The 16541-nt window shown below is 47.1% G+C and overlaps 1 long non-coding RNA gene across 1 annotated transcript in view; it reads left to right on the top strand.

Annotated features, from left to right (window-relative positions):
• LOC137430559 (uncharacterized) overlaps positions 1-15906 on the top strand; it is a 40541-nt gene extending 24635 nt beyond the window's left edge. The window contains exon 2 of the long non-coding RNA XR_010985096.1: positions 15786-15906. This is a non-coding gene — a long non-coding RNA (uncharacterized LOC137430559). The remainder of the gene's footprint in view (positions 1-15785) is intronic.
• Positions 15907-16541: the final 635 nt, after the last annotated feature.

Raw genomic sequence — 16541 nt, 5'->3', positions numbered from 1 at the left:
CCGTTGAAAACCCTTTTAAAGGGAAGTGATTTGTGTTTGTTTATAATCTTCAAGGAGCTGACCAAAAATGCATTTCCGTGGGAAGAACCCTGCTCAATTTTTCACATTGAGTCTCACTTGTGAGGAGTGAACGGAGTAGTGATGAGTCTCACTTGTGAGGAGTGAACGGAGTAGTGATGAGTCTCACTTGTGAGGAGTGAACGGAGTAGTGATGAGTCTCACTTGTGAGGAATGAACGGAGTAGTGATGAGTCTCACTTGTGAGGAGTGAACGGAGTAGTGATGAGTCTCACTTGTGAGGAGTGAACGGAGTAGTGATGAGTTTCACTTGTGACGAGTGAACGTAGTGGGATGAAGTGTTGGTCTGGTCAGAGTGTTGTATTACGGGCAGAGTTTTCTTACGGTCTGAATGTATGAATCATGTTCTGTACTGAATGTATGAACCAAGTTTTGTACTGAATGTTTACTGTGTTGGCCTCATCGTGTTCCTGGTGAAATTAAACAAGTTATGGTGAATACGACGTCTTATCTGTGCTTTTCCATATCTGTTCGACTAGACGAACCGTGCACACTGCAGGTATTTTTAAAAGTTTTTTCTCTGTTTAATTACGGCTTGGCGCAGTCGAAAATTAAGTGTTAATTAAGTCGCCAGCTATGAAACATATTAATCGATCAGGCAATATCCATCAGAGTTCTGGGCAAGGGTGTAGTAATAAATGAACGTTTCAATCTTACTAGATGCCGATGACGTTTTCCTTATGTCAGAGACAGAAGCTGACTTGCAGCTTGTTAAATCATTACAATGGAAATTGAATATAAATGTCGATAAAACTAAAGTTGTACACTATAGAAATATGGCAATACCACGTACAGAATTTGTTTTAAGTGTGTTAGACTATATGTCGGCTAGAAGTCCTACACCGGAATTGCTCTCGGCACCCTTTAAAAAATATTGGATATGCCCACACTCCTTTCTAAAAGTTATTAAAATTCAGAGAACGACAGCATTGGTTTGTCTTACTTATAATGTTAGCTCTTATATGCAGTGTTGGCTTCTAATATGCATTGCCATACCACTTTTAATATCACCACACAGCTCTTTTTCACGGCAATAGCTGAGTTTTTGACAAAACAAATATCACCTGTATGTAATAATAAGACTAAATATGTGTAGTAAATTTTTTTTTAGCAGGTTTAGAATATATCACCCCATATCGCGAATGTACATGTATATCTAATCCGACACACTTAGACACAAAATGGCGTCCAAATTTGAGTTGACACAACTCTCTTTATACAGGGACTCGAGATACAGCGTGTCTGGTACAGTGGCGAGCCAGATCGAAAACTGGCTTAGTGAATGGACACAGCGTGTCTGGTACAGTAGCTAAACAGATCAAAAACTAGCTTCGTGAATGGATACAGCGTGACTCGCACAATAGCTAACCTGATGAAAAACTGGCTTGGTGGATGGATACAGCGTGTCTAGTGCAGTAGCTAAACAGATCAAAAACTGGCTTCATGAATCGATACAGCATGTCTGGTACAACAGCTAAACAGATCAAAAACTGACTTGGTGAATGGATACAGCGTGTCTGGTACAGTAGCGAACCAGATCAAAAACTGGCTTCGTGAATGGATACAGCATGTCTGGTACAGTAGCTCGCCAGATCAAAAACTGGCTTAGAGAATGGATACAGCGTGACTGGTACAGTAGCCAGCCAGATCAAAAACTGGTTTAGTGAATGGATACAACGTGTCTGGTACAGCAGCTAACCAGATCAAAAACTGGCTTAGAGAATTGATACAGCGTGTCTGGTACAGTAGCTAAACCGATAAAAAAAACTGGCTTTGTGAATGGATACAGCGTGTCTGGTACAGTAGCTAAACTGATCAAAAACTGGATTCGTGAATGGATACAGCGTGTCTGGTACAGTAGCTAAACAGATCAAAAACTGGCTAAGTGAATAGATACAGCATGCCTGGTACAGTAGCTAACCAGATCAAAAACTAGCTTAATGAATGGATACAGCATGTCTGGTACAGTAGCTAAACAGATCAAAAACTGGCTTTGTGAAGGGATACTGCATGTCTGGCACAGTAGCTAAACAGATCAAAAACTGGCTTAGTGAATGGATACATCGTGTCTGGTACAGTAGCTAGCCAGATCAAAAACTGGCTTAGTGAATGGATGCAGCATGTCTGGTACAGTTGCTAACCAGATCAAAAACTAGCTTAGTGAATGGATACAGCGTGTCTGGTACAGTAGCTAAACAGATCAAAAACTGGCTTAGTGAATCGATACAGCATGTTTGGTACAGTAGCTAGCCAGATCAAAAACTGGCTTAGTGAATGGATATGGTACAGCGTGTCTAGTACAGCAGCTAAACAGATCAAAAACTGACTTGGTGAATGGATACAGCGTGTCTGGTACAGTAGCGAACCAGATCAAAAACTGGCTTCGTCAATGGATACAGCATGTCTGGTACAGTAGCTAGACAGATAAAAAACTGGCTTAGAGAATGGATACAGCATGACTGGTACAGTAGCCAGCCAGATCAAAAACTGGTTTAGTGAATGGATACAACGTGTCTGGTACAGTAGCTAACCAGATCAAAAACTGGCTTAGATAATGGATACAGCGTGTCTGGTACAGTAGCTAAACCGATCAAAAACTGGCTTCGTGAATGGATACAGCGTGTCTGGTACAGTAGCTAAACAGATCAAAAACTGGCTTTGTGAATGGATACAGCGTGTCTGGTACAGTAGCTAACCAGATCAAAAACTGGCTTAGTGAATGGATACAGCGTGTCTGGTACAGTAGATAGCCAGATCAAAAACTGGCTTCGAGAATGGATACAGCGTGTCTGGTACAGTAGCTAAACGGATCAAAAACTGGCTTAGTGAAGGGATACAGCGTGTCTGGTACAGTAGCCAGCCAGATCAAAAACTGGATTAGTGTATGGATACAGTGTGTCTGGTACAGTAGCTAAACAGATCAAAAACAGGCTTAGTGAATGGATACAGCGTGTCTGGTACAGTAGCGAGCCAGATTAAAAATTGGCTTCGTGAATGGATACAACATGTCTGGCACAGTAGCTAAACAGGTCAAAAACTGGCTTCGTGAATGGATACAGCGTGTCTGGTACAGTAGCTAGCCTGATCAAAAACTGGCTTAGTGAATGGATACAGCGTGTCTGGTACAGTAGCTAAACAGATCAAAAACTGGCTTAGTGAATGGATACCGCGTGTCTGGTACAGTAGCGTAACAGATCAAAAACTGGCTCAGTGAATGGATACTGCATGTCTGGTACAGTAGCTAAACAGATCAAAAACTGACTTAGTGAATGGAAACAGCGTGTCTGGTACAGTAGCGAACCAGATCAAAAACTGGCTTTGTGAATGGATACAGCATGTCTGGTACAGTTGCTAACCAGATCAAAAACTGGCTTTGTGAATGGATACAGTGTGTCTGGTCCAGTAGCTAAACAGATCAAAAACTGGCTTAGTGAATGGATACAGCGTGTCTGGTACAGTAGCTAGCACGATCAAAAACTGGCTTAGTGTATGGATACAGCGTGTCTGGTACAGTAGCTAAACAGATCAAAAACTGGCTTAGTGAATGGATACAGCGTGTCTGGTACAGTAGCTAGCCAGATCAAAAACTGGCTTAGTGAATGGATACAGCGTGTCTGGTACAGTTGATAGCCAGATCAAAAACTGGCTTAGTGAATGGATACAGCATGTCTGGTACAGTAGTTAGCCAGATCAAAAACTGGCTTAGAGAATGGATACAGCGTGTCTGGTACAGTAGCTAAACCGATCACAAACTGGCTTAGTGAATGGATACAGCGTGTCTGGTACAGTCGCTAAACAGATCAAAAACTGGCTTTGTGAATGGATACAGCATGTCTGGTACAGTAGCTAAACTGATCAAAAACTGGATTCGTGAATGGATACAGCGTGTCTGGTACAGTAGCTAAGCAGATCAAAAACTGGCTCAGTGAATAGATACAGCATGCCTGGTACAGTAGCTAACCAGATCAAAAACTAGCTTAGTGAATGGATACAGCATGTCTGGTACAGTAGTTAAACAGATCAAAAACTGGATTCGTGAATGGATACAGCGTGTCTGGTACAGTAGCTAAACCGATCAAAAACTGGCTTAGTGAATGGATACATCGTGTCTGGTACAGTAGCTAGCCAGATCAAAAACTGGCTTAGTGAATGGATGCAGCGTGTCTGGTACAGTTGCTAACCAGATCAAAAACTAGCTTAGTGAATGGATACAGTGTGTCTGGTACAGTAGCTAAACAGATCAAAAACTGACTTTGTGAATGGATACATCGTGTCTGGTACAGTCGCCAGCCAGATCAAAAACTAGCTTCGTGAATGGATACAGCATGTCTGGTACAGTAGCTAACCAGATCAAAAACTGGCTTCGTGAATGGATACAGCATGTCTGGTACAGTAGCTAGCCAGATCAAAAACTAGCTTAGTGAATGGATACAGCATGTCTGGTACAGTAGCTAACCAGATCAAAAACTGGCTGAGTGAATGGATACAGCATGTCTGGTACAGTAGCTAGCCAGATCAAAAACTAGCTTCGTGAATGGATACAGCATGTCTGGTACAGTAGCTAACCAGATCAAAAACTGGCTTCCTGAATGGATACAGCGTGTCTGGTACAGTAGCTAGCCAGATCAAAAACTGGCTTCGTGAATGGATACAGCATGTCTGGTACAGTAGTTAGCCAGATCAAAAACTGGCTTCGAGAATGGATACAGCGTGTCTGGTACAGTAGCTAAACAGATCAAAAACTGGCTTCGTGAAGGGATACAGCGTGTCTGGTACAGTAGCTAGCCAGATCAAAAACTGGCTTAGTGAATGGATACAGCGAGTCTGGTACAGTAGCTAACCAGATCAAAAACTAGCTTAGTGAATGGATACAGCATGTCTGGTACAGTAGTTAAACAGATCAAAAACTGGATTCGTGAATGGATACAGCGTGTCTGGTACAGTAGCTAAACCGATCAAAAACTGGCTTAGTGAATGGATACATCGTGTCTGGTACAGTAGCTAGCCAGATCAAAAACTGGCTTAGTGAAGGGATACAGCGTGTCTGGTACAGTAGCTAACCAGATCAAAAACTAGCTTAGTGAATGGATACAGCGTGTCTGTTACAGTAGCTAAACAGATCAAAAACTGACTTTGTGAAAGGATACATCGTGTCTGGTACAGTCGCCAGCCAGATCAAAAACTAGCTTCGTGAATGGATACAGCATGTCTGGTACCGTAGCTAACCAGATCAAAAACTGGCTTCGTGAATGGATACAGCATGTCTGGTACAGTAGCTAACCAGATCAAAAACTGGCTTAGTGAATGGATACAGCATGTCTGGTACAGTAGCTAACCAGATCAAAAACTAGCCTCGTGAATGGATACAGCATGTCTGGTACAGTAGCTAACCAGATCAAAAACTGGCTTCCTGAATGGATACAGCGTGTCTGGTACAGTATCTAACTAGAACGGCACTCTGTAGAGCGCATACCTCCACCAGCCTGAACAGTTTATGTTTTGTATCCCACTGATAGGCCGGATCTTGATTCAGACCTGAACCAAAATATAATCGGCTTGTTCTTGTCACCGAACCAACTCGTCCACCAAGTTTTGTCTAAAGTCACCCATAACTTTAAAAAATATCATGTTATCGCTTTTGCCTGATCCCTCAATGGTGAAGAATCACTTGAAATTAAATAATTATCGTATCTGAATCCATATTCAGATCTTCACCAAAATCGAATCGATTAGTTCTTGTCACACACAACTGGTCCACCAACATTCATCCAAATCCTGTCCATAACTTTTTGAGCTATTCTGCTATATATCGTTTTTGGCCCTATCTCCCAATGGTGAAGTTAGCCCATCAAAGTTACTCCATTAGCCTCTTGTCTTGTTTGCCCATCAAAGACCCGTTAGACCCGAAGACCATTAGATCTGGAAGAACCTTTAGACCCCGAATACCCTTTAATATCCTAAATAATATTTCGACCCCTAAAGCCATTTAGACCCTTGAGATCTTTTAGACCCTTAAGTCCCTTTAGAATCCTAAGTCCCTTTAAAACCCTTAAGTCCCTTTAAAACCCCCAAGTCCCTTATGACCCCTAAGGCCTTTTAGACCCATAAGACCTTCTAAAATCGCTAAGACCCTTTCAAACCCTTAGACCTCTAAGACCCTTTAGATACTCTTAGATGCAGAACCCTTTACAACCCCAAATACACTTAGATTCCTTTCTACCCTTTGCCCTTCACTGACTGTTGGACTCCTTCAGACAATTCCGACCCTTTAAATCTTAAATTACACCCTAAAGACACCCAAGGCCTTCAAAGATACTTTAGAGTCTTTAGACCTTTTCAGAACTTTCCATCTTTCAACCTTTAGACTTTCAGGCCATTTGACCTTTACAACTTTTCAGACATTTGACCTTTACAACTTTTCAGACATTTGACCTTTACACATTTAAAATTAGACCATTTAGACCTTTCATTTGCAACCAACGACCTTTCATTTCGTACATCCTTCCATTTACACAAAATAGGGCACACAAAACCAATCCTGGCGAGGGTCTGCAATCTCTGATTGCTCTTTCTTGTTTTTCCTTGATATTTGGTGAGAGATTAAGGATTCCGGCAAGGTTGGACATGGTTATTCCCTGTGACTGGATGGGGGTAGGGAGGAGGGAGTGGGGTAGTTGGGTAAAGCGAGGGGGGACGGGGACGACGATGACTATGAATCCGTTGCAGCGATGGGTAATGTCTTGATCTGAAAGTAATAAATAGTCTGTAGCGGCTACTGCTGGGTTTACACAATCGCCTTGCACCTACCAAGGACGCGGAGCGATCACCATGCCGGGCTCGTCCAGGACGCCCGGGCAGGCCCGCGCTCAACTTGCCAGGCCTCGGCCGGGACGCCCGGCCACGCCTGCTCTCGACTTGCCAGGCCACGCCCGGGCATGCCCGGGCATGCCCGCCCTCGACTTGCCAGGCCGCGGCAAGGACGCCCGGCCACGCCCCCTCTCACCTTTCCCAGGCAAACGCTCCGGGATAATGTGTGTATATATATTGCTGCCCGATAAACGGGCTTTTCAGAGTACCCGAGTTGTTTTGTGACAATAAAGAAACTCGGACCAATTCCAGCTTTTTGTCGCGTCCATTCTTCCGATTGACGTGGGAGCACAGCTCCTACATTGGTGACCTACCGACATGGACACGGCAGTTGCCCTTAAACTGCCTACCTTCTGGGAGGCTCACGCGGCGGTTTGGTTCGCCCAGGCGGACTCCCTGTTCGCCCTGCGAGGCATCACGGCCGATGACACCCGCTTCCACCATGTGGTAGCAGCGCTCGGTTCAGCCACCGCGGCCCGCGCCCTGAGCCTCCTCGAGAGCCCGCCAGCCGCTGACAAATACGGCGCGATTAAAAAGCTCCTCCTCGACGCTTTCGCCCTCCCATCGGCGGAACGCGCACGGCGTCTGCTCGACCTGCCCGAGCTCGGCGACACGCGCCCGTCCGAGCGAATGGACTACATGCTTTCGCTGCTCGGCGAGCACTCTCCGGCATTCCTGTTCCGGGAGCTGTTCCTCCGTCAGCTGCCTAGCCCGGTATGCTTCGCCCTGGCAAGCACGACGATCACGGATCCCCGCGCCCTCGCCAGGGAAGCCGACAAGATCTCCGCGGCAGGCCAACGCATTGCAGCAGCGACCTGGGGCCCACCGCCGTCTGACGCAACGCCCATGGCGCCCGAGCACCCGGCACGGTCGACGACCGAACTGCCGACGCAATTGGCGGCCGCTACGCCGAGCCGACCACCTCCAGCACGACGACCGGGGCCTCCACCTGACCAAGCGTGGTGTTACTATCATGCCAGGTTCGGACAGAAGGCCCGGACATGCCGACCCCCGTGCACCTTCGGCAGGCCGGGAAACGGCCGGGCCGGCGTTCATTACCAGCCATGAGCGCCGACCACACGGGCAACTTACTTTTCATCATGGACAAAGCGTCCGGACGGCGCTTCCTGTGCGACACCGGCGCCCAACTGAGCGTCATACCCGCCTCTGATCAGGACAGGCAGTCCGCGGTTTGCGGCCCCTCCTTGGTTGCGGCCAACGGATCGGCCATCCGCACCTTCGGCCCACGCAACGTCACCCTCTGCTTCGGCGGCCAACGCTTTACTTGGATGTTTGTAACCGCAAACGTGCCCATGGCTCTGCTAGGCGCCGACTTCCTCTGCGCACACGGACTGCTGGTGGACGTCCAACGGCGTCGCCTCATCAACGCCGAGACCTTCAGCTCCCTGGTATGCACATTGAGCAGCTCCGCTCCGACCGAGCTGGCATGCGCCCTCCCGGCGGCGAACGAGTTTGCTCGCCTGCTCACGGAGTTCCCGGCCCTCACGCGGCCGACGTTTTCGGCCGTCGCAGTACGACATGGGATCGAGCACCACATACCAACCACGGGCCCGCCGGTGTACGCCAGAGCCTGCCGCCTCGACCCAGCCAAGCTCGCCGTGGCCAAAGCCGAGTTCGACGCTTTGGAACACCTCGGCATCGTGCGGCGCTCCGATAGCGCGTGGGCTTCGCCACTACACATCGTCCCAAAGCCAGGGGGCGGCTGGCGCCCATGTGGCGACTACCGCCGCCTTAACGACGCTACCACCCCCGACAGGTATCCGATCCCGCACATCCAAGACTTCTCCGCCCGTCTGGCAGGACGGGTCATTGTTTCAAAAATCGATCTCATACGGGGATATCACCAGGTACCTGTCAGGGCGGCCGACGTCCTTAAAACCGCCGTCATCACGCCGTTCGGCTTATTCGAATTCCTACGGATGCCGTTTGGCCTCAAGAACGCGGCTCAGGCGTTCCAGCGCTTGATGGACGGCGTGCTGCATGACCTGCCGTTCCTCTTCGTTTGCCTGGACGACATCCTCGTCGCCAGCACGTCCCGGGCCGAGCACCTCCGAACACTGTTCGGGCACCTCAGCGAGCACGGCCTCATCGTCAACCCGGCCAAATGCCACTTCGGCACGACGGCCGTTGATTTTTTGGGCCATCACATCACCAAGAACGGGGCCGTGCCGCTGCCAACCAAGGTCGAGGCCATCACCAAGTTTCCGCGTCCCCGCTCCATAAAGGCCCTGCAGGAATTCCTGGGAATGGTGAATTTCTATCACCGCTTCGTGCCCCGCGCTGCTCAACTCATGCGGCCCCTCTACGAAGCCCTCCGGGGCAAGCCGGCCAAGCACGACATCGTCTGGTCCGCAGCAATGGACGCGGCCTTCCAAAGCTCAAAACGGGCCCTCGCCGACGCAACACTGCTCGCTCACCAGGTGCTCAACGCTCCCATCGCCCTCACCACGGATGCCTCCGACTACGCGGTGGGCGCCGTACATGAGCAATGGGTGAACGGGGTTTGGCAGCCACTCGCTTTTTTCAGCCGGCAGCTCCGGCCGAACGAGCTCAAATACAGCACGTTTGACCGTGAGCTCCTCGGTCTACACCTGGCCGTTCGTCATTTCCGCCACCTCCTGGAGGGCTGACCCTTCACGGCGTTCGTCGACCACAAGCCATTGGTTTATGCAATGGCGAAGGTCACGGAGCCGGGGTCGGCCCGCCAACAGCGCCACCTCTCCGCCGTGTCGGAGTTTACCACGGACATCCGGCACGTCGCCGGCAAAAACAACGCCGTGGCCGACTGTCTTTCTCGGGCCAGCGTGAACGCGGTCCACCTCGGCATGGACTTCGCGCTTATGGCGGCGGACCAAACCACCGACACCATGGTGCAAGCCCTCCGGGCGGCGGACACGGGCCTCCGCCTGGCCGACATCCCCTTCGCGGACACTGTCCTGCTCTGCGACGTCTCCCAAGGCCAGCCTCGCCCCATCGTGCCCGTGACCTGGCAACGCCGCATCTTCGCCTCCCTCCACGGCCTTTCCCACCCGGGCCGGAAAGCTTCCCAGAAGCTGGTGTCGGCGCGATTCGTCTGGCACGGCCTTCGACGGGACGTCCGCGATTGGACCAGCACCTGCACAGCCTGCCAACAGGCCAAGGTCCACTGACACACCCAGGCCCCGCTGGCACCTTTCACCGTGCCCGAACGACGTTTCGACCACGTCAACGTGGATCTGGTGGGCCCCCTCCCCCCATCACGGGGGTTCACACACCTGCTCACCATGGTGGACAGGACCACCAGGTGGCCGGAGGCCGTTCCCCTCGTCTCCACCACCACCGCCGACGTGGCGCAGACTTTCATCGCCACCTGGGTCGCCCGCTTCGGCGCACCGGCGGACATCTCGTCAGACCGCGGACCGCAGTTCACCTCCGAGCTGTGGGGCACGGTCGCCCGCAACCTGGGGGTCAAGCTCCACCGTACTACGGCCTACCACCCCCAAGCCAACGGGTTGTGCGAGCGATTCCACCGCTCCATGAAGGCCGCGCTCACGGCCGGCCTTCAAGACGGCGGTTGGGCCGCCCGGCTGCCGTGGGTCCTTTTGGGCCTCCGCACGGCCCCCAAGGAGGACCTCCGGGCATCCACCGCCGAGCTTGTCTACGGCCAGGCGCTACGCGTCCCGGGCAAATTCGTGCCCGACGCTACCAGTCCCTGGTCCCGCAGCTCACCAGCGCTCGGACCTCCAGGAGGCCGCCCGACGGTTTGCCCCCGTGCGAACATCCCACCACGGTGACCCCCAGTCCTACGTCCCCCCAGCGCTTCGCACAGCGGAGTACGTTTTTGTGCGTCATGACGCACATCGGGGGCCACTCCGGCCGCCGTACGACGGGCCCTTCTGGGTCCTGCGACGGGACGACAAGTCGTTCGTCATCGACATCGGCGGCAGGTCGGACCGGATTGCGGTGGACCGCCTCAAGCCGGTGCACATGGACATCGACCAACCGCCACGGTTGGCCCTTCCGCCGCGGCGAGGCCGCCCCCCGTCCATGGTGCCCCCCACTCGACCGCCCACCACCACACCGGACCCCCCCCCCACGACCCGCCAGGGGTCGCTTCGGCCGGGTCATCAGGACCCCCCTCAAATTGACCCTGCCGTTGCAAGTCGATTCTGGGGGGACGTGTGTAACGGCTACCGCTGGGTTTACACAATCGCCTTGCACCTACCAAGGACGCGGAGCGATCACCATGCCGGGCTCGTCCAGGACGCCCGGGCAGGCCCGCGCTCAACTTGCCAGGCCTCGGCCGGGACGCCCGGGCATGCCCGGCCACGCCCGCTCTCGACTTGCCAGGCCGCGGCCAGGACGCCTGGCCACGCCACCTCTCGCCTTTCCCGGGCAAACGCTCCGGGATAATGTGTGTATATATATTGCTGCCCGATAAACGGGCTTTTCAGAGTACCCGAGTTGTTTTGTGACAATAAAGAAACTCGGACGAATTCCAGCTTTTTGTCGCGTCCATTCTTCCGATTGACGTGGGAGCACAGCTCCTACAAGTCTTTGTTTTTTGAAGTAATACAGATTTGTAATTGAACTTTGACCCCAACATTCCATTTGCTTGATCTTTACTCCATACTTTGATGTTCTTGCCTATTTCTTACTGTCATTCTCTAATGGTTTCCCCTTTTCTTTTTTTTTACACACTTTTATTTAACTTCATCTGAACTTTGTTTGTTTGTCCCGTTTCAAATCTTTGAGCCGTTCATTTTCTAGGTTCCATACGTCCAAGAGAGCTGAAATTTGGCCCACAGTCCTCTTTTCTGGTACATTTTAATCTATCAAAATGTAAAAAAAAAAAATAGGTTTAAAACTTTTTTAGAATAAAAGTGTGTAGCCCTAAAACATGTTTTTTTGGTTTACTTGTTGTTGCCCTTTTTAATTCTTAAATCCTGCATGATGAGTATCGTTTTATTGGTATTGAAAGTGTTCCATCTCCCAAGGAATTTCTCCACAAAGGTAACTGTCAAAGAAGTTTCCTTTAAATAATTAAATATCTGTGTACAATTGAATGTTGGTATATGCAAGGGAATATTTTTTTTACAGGATTTTGGTTTTATAGTAATATTCACAGTCTGCAAAGTTTTGGAGTTAAAGTAACATTGATGTGATTTTAAACAATTTGCAATGCATGATCATGGAGAATGAGGTATGTAATAGGATTGTATCGGGCGATGCTGCATGACATGAAATGTTATAGCTGGTTTAGATCAAACAGCTTATTAGAGTGAAATGCTAGTTATCATTTCTTTATAATGCATCGACTTGAAACAAAAGTACTGTAACATGCCCCCACTAGTTGTATGAATTCCAAATAATTGCATCCCGGTAATATAAAAGACGATAACATTTTGCAAATGATAGTTTTGCTTGCATCATAAAGCTCGATGCAGAAGAGGATAAATGTCTAATTACCATTGTTAGTATATTTCAAACATTTCCAGTACGTACGACAATCGGCATCTTCCATTTCCATTTAATTTTGCATTATTTAGAGTAAAGGATTGCAACATATCAAGCAAACATATGCATTGATTGCAACATATGCATTGGATTTGTCCTCATTGTTTTTAAGTTTAGGCTTTTAAAAAATTAAATCAAAATTTGCATGGAAATTTGAGTTAATAATGTTATAAAGACGCAGTTTTATTTTGGTAACAAGAAATGAGACAGCTAACATCGATTAATTTATGACAACATGGTTCAGATTATTATTTTCTAGCACGTTTTTAAATTTCAAATGTTTTTAATCTGCTTTTTTTTTTCAATCACTTATGTCTGTCTGTCTGTTTGTCTGTCTGTCCAGGCAGTAACTTTTTTTTACCATTTTAGCATTGTCATCAAATTTTCAACAAAGTTTTATTCTGCGAATATGGAGAAGAAAGACTAAAAATTTGATAAAAAGTCAACGTCACAAAAAATCGTCAGTTTTCATCCAATTGATCTGAAATTTTAAGAATTTGCATGTTGGGTCACTGAAGCCTATTGCTTTTGAGGTCAAAGGGTAAAGGTCGCATAAAATCGTCATTTTTTGAGTGCATCATTTTAGCTGTTTTAGTCATGTTTGGCATACGGAAGAAGAAGTCTGAATACTAAGTGTACGTGGATGGGCTCCGCATTTTCATATGCTTTCTAATTGCATTTTGAGTCCTGTTATTTCATGAGTGCAATTCACTTCACTCTTTTGAGCCCTTTAAGACTCGAACCACACCCAACTGTCAATATGCAAATTCGGCCATGCTTCCTTTATGCACCTGCAATGGATTTATGGCATATGCTATACATGTACAGTGCCTTCAGAAAGTATTCACACCCATTTACTTTTTCACATTTTGTTGTGTTGCAGCCTGAATTTGAAATGGATTATATTGAGATTTTTTTGCCACTGATCTACACATAATGTCAAAGTGGAATCTATTTTCAGAATTTTTTACTAAATAATTTAAAATGACAAGCTCAAATGTTTTGAGTCAATCAGTATTCAACCCCTTTGCTATGACACTCCAAATTGAGCTCAGTTGCATCCAATGTCCTTTGATCATCCTTGAGATGTCCCTACAACTTGATTTGAGTCCACTTGTGGCCAATTCAATTGATTGAACATGATGTAGAAAGAAACACATCTTTCTATATAAGGTCCCACAGTTGACAGTGCACGTCAGAGAAGAAACTCCACCATGAAGTCCAAGGAACTGTCCGTGGAACTCCGAGATGGAATAATTGTGGGGAGTCATAGATCTGAGGAAGGGTATACAACAATTTCTAGAGTTTTGAAAGTTTCCAAGAGTACAATGAGCTCCATCATTAGGAATTGTAAAGAATATGCAACTGAACAGACTCTGCCTAGAGTTAGCTGTCCGACAAAGCTGAGCAACCATGCAAGAAGAACCTTGGTCAGGGAGGTGACCAATAACCCAATGATCACCCTCACAGAACTACAGAGTTCCTTGGCTGAGATGAGAGAACCTGCTGGAAGGCCATCAGTTTCTGCAGTGCTTCACAAATCTAGGCTTTATTGGAGAGTGGCCAGACAGAAGCCACACCTGAGAAAATGGCAAATGACAGCACACCTATATTTTTCAAAATGGCACATGAAAGACTGACAACATGCGGCAAAAGATTCTGTGGTCTGATGAGACTAAAATTTAACTCCTTGGCCTGAATGCAAGGCACTACGTCTGGTGGAAACCGAGCACAGCTCAACACCCATCTAACACCATCCCTATCAGGAAGCATGGTGGTGGCAGCATCATGCTATGGGGATGCTTTTCAGTGGCAAGGACTAGGAGACTTGTAAGGATAGAGGGAGCAATGAATGGAGCCAAATACAGGCAAATCCTTGAGGAGAACTTGCTTCACAGTGCAAAAGACATTAAACTGCGGCGAAGATTTGCATTCCAACAGGACAATGACCCCAAGCATACAACCAAAGTAACACTGGTATGGCTTCATAACAAGAACATGATACTGCTCGAGTGGCCCAGCCAAAGCCTAGACTTGAATCCCATTGAGAATCTGTGGAATGACTTGAGGATTGCTGTTCACTGACGCTCCACATCCCACTTGACAGACCTTGACCAAATCTGCAAGGAAGTGCGGGAGAAACTCCCCAAATCCAGATGGGCAAAGCTGATTAAGACATAGCCAAGAAGACTCAAAGCTGTAATCACTGCCAAAGGTGCTTCTACAAAGTATTGATGAAGGGGGTTGAATACTTATGTAAATTAGATATTTCTGTATTTAATTTTTAATTGTTTTGTAAAAATTCTATAAGACATCCCACTTTGACATGATGGGGTATTATGTGTAGATCAGTGACAAAAATCTCATTTTAATCCATTTTAAATTCAGGCTGTAACATAACAAAAAGTGAATACTTTAAGGGGTGGGTGTGAATACTTTCTGAAGGCACTGTATAATGAGTTATCCATATGTACGGTGTTTATTCAACGTGCACAATGTTTATGGAAGGCACCTCCCAAAAGTTCTATCACCCAGACATATCCTGCAAGGTAGCAGGGGGATTTGCAATCAGTTTCCTTCTCCAAGGTGGACTGCCTACCAAGGCTAAAGAGCTCCACCTACCCTGGTTGGATTGGTGGGTGGCACAGCAAGTCCTCACAGCGAAGGCCCATGAACACTACACCTCTGAGGTACCAACCAACATCCTCCAGACATTCAGCCAGTGCCCTCAAGAACACTGTTACCATTGTGCACCACAAGGAGATAGTCCTGCTGTTCCCTTTGTTATGTTGTGTCCTGACCTGTTCTGTGTCCTTGCTCTTCCATGAGCCTACACCATGCATATGAAAAAGTATTACTATATCCTGAATTGGACATAGTATATACCACCATTCCTTCATTGTTGCTGTGTCAAAATTCTGGAACTCGTAACCATATAACATTGTCAAAGTACCTCCATCATATGAACTGCAGCAATTTAACAAGACCACCACCTTGCTAAGGGCAACAAGGGGTGGGTGGCAAATGCCTGCTTTGATAGTGATGTCCATATCCCATAATTAATATAAATAACAAGACCTCAGTTTGCAACAACTTTAAAATTTGCACTTTGAGACATGAAAATACTGATCAATCTCCATATAAGCATCAGTGATCAGGGACAGAAAAAAGTGCAAATTCGATAAATACCAATCGTTTTCTTTGGTAAGACCATATATTCAAATTGAACAATCTTAATTACATTGTACAATGTAATTACATATGTATTATTTGAATGGACGTTTCGCATGTTAACGCTTTCCCCTTTCCTGTACTCCACAACAGATGTATAACCTACAATGGGGATATAATTTACAATGCTCAGCTCAAGTGGCTCAGGATTACACATCAAAGCACATGGAACACGGATCATCTTTTGTACCATCTATTAAATTCTTCAGGCTGGTTTTGTAGTCCTTTGCTCCATGTGTGCTGCCAGATGTCCTCGACTTAATGACATGCAGGTCTCATGAGGTCACAACATGATGTAGGACATTATGCAAAAAGCCGTGTTCAAATCAAGGCCTGCTCGTCCCAGGTGGCTCATTAACTAATAAATACCTCTTCTCGCTCCAACTAAGGTACGCCGCAGCATGTGCTCTGCTGCGGATTTCGTTCCTGCAAATCCTCTCTCGCCGTCACACCCCACCTCCATGCTGCATCCTAATTGAGTTCCAGGCAACTGCCATCCATCTGATTAGGCACATGGATATGAATTTTGCCAGCAAAATGTCATTAACGCATGCAACTAAGTTACATTCAATTAGCTTCGACAAACATGTTAATTGCTGGCACTGATACTCATTACAGTGGAGAGAAGACAACAGCCCAACTGTTTCCTGCTTGTTTCAAACCTCCAAAACATATCTCAGCTTATTGCAAATGTAGCTTTGCTATAAAGCCACCCATTTATATATATATATATATATATATATATATATATATATATATATATATATATATATATATATTTATATATATATACATATATATATATATACATATATATATATATATATATATATATATATATATATATAT

The sequence above is a fragment of the Myxine glutinosa genome, chromosome 7 (genome assembly GCF_964187855.1).
Source record: "Myxine glutinosa chromosome 7, kmMyxGlut1.1, whole genome shotgun sequence".
Taxonomy (NCBI): domain Eukaryota; kingdom Metazoa; phylum Chordata; class Myxini; order Myxiniformes; family Myxinidae; genus Myxine; species Myxine glutinosa.
This window is presented reverse-complemented; position numbering and strand designations above follow the sequence as displayed.